This window comes from Solanum tuberosum, unplaced genomic scaffold (assembly GCF_000226075.1).
Source record: "Solanum tuberosum cultivar DM 1-3 516 R44 unplaced genomic scaffold, SolTub_3.0 scf00115, whole genome shotgun sequence".
Lineage (NCBI taxonomy): Eukaryota > Viridiplantae > Streptophyta > Magnoliopsida > Solanales > Solanaceae > Solanum > Solanum tuberosum.
The window spans coordinates 873,176-874,333 of record NW_006239044.1 but is presented as its reverse complement, the minus strand read 5'-3'; the positions used below and the strand labels follow the sequence as shown (position 1 = coordinate 874,333).

Sequence of the window (1,158 nt, the reverse complement as noted above, 5' to 3'; positions counted from 1 at the left end):
AGATTCCCATTCATCAAGGATATATAGATCATCAGATACATGTCTTTTACCAATAACCTGATTTGTAGTAAGATCACGAAACAAACAATAATCGGGAAAGAAAGTGATATAACAATGAAGGTCTCTAGTAACTTTACTAACAGAAATCAGATTAAAGGCCAATTTTGGTAGACTTAATACAGATGACAAGGTAATAGACGGGACATGGTCCCGAAACATCTGAATGTACTAACTCAAAAGCAGACTCAACTCGATTATTAACCCTTGGTGTGGTTGATCCATCAGCTACTGTACCTAGAGAGGGTACTTTGTGTGGCTGAAAACTAGAAAAAATATTAGGATTACTTGTCATATGATTGGTGGCACCTGAATCAATCACCCATTTATTTGAAGAGGTGATAAGACATGCTTTATCGGACTTGGGAAAAGCTTTAACCGAAGTGGATTCCTTCAATAATTTCTTATATTGAGAGAATTTAGAGAACTCCTCAACCGAAATCAAAACCATTTTGTCAGAAAATGGACTAGAAGCAGCAACCACCTCACTTTGATCAGTCATTTTTTTTCCAACTAAAATGCTCACTGTATCAGATCAAATTGATGTTGAAACCAATAGAACATCCCAAGTAGGCTGTATCTGAAAGTCACACTATACCCAAAAGGAAAGACAAACAGTAGCTAACGGGCAGACAAAATCTTAAGGTTGACAACCAAACTTGAAATTGCACTTCAAAACAATTTTCCAAATGAGCAGCAGATAGCCTCCAAAACAATATCAAGTTCACAAATTGTGGAGCAATCATTCAACTTACTGTTGCACTTTGCAAACAGTCTCCAATCGTATATCAGAATGAAAGACTAAATACCAATAAACAGAGAAGTGTCAAACCTGACCAATGAGAGTGCACAAATTCTATTTCAAGGATTTTCTTCTCCAACATATGGTCCGATGATTAGAGGACCACCACAAATCGTCCAGAAATGTCAAGCCGAAATCGTAACAGAATACCAGACCAAGATAGATCCACCACGTACGCACCTTCACGTGCTTCAAGATCTGCAATGTCTCCAACAACTTTCTTGGCGCGTGAGTCTCACGCTCTTCTCCTCTGACCACCGGAGTCTGGTGTTTGTATATCAGAGGAGTTCTAATCTAAC

General features: G+C 38.3%; 1 pseudogene; it reads right to left on the bottom strand.

Annotated features, from left to right (window-relative positions):
• LOC102594340 (uncharacterized) overlaps window positions 1-559 on the bottom strand; it is a 6,746-nt pseudogene extending 6,187 nt beyond the window's left edge.
• Window positions 560-1,158: the final 599 nt, after the last annotated feature.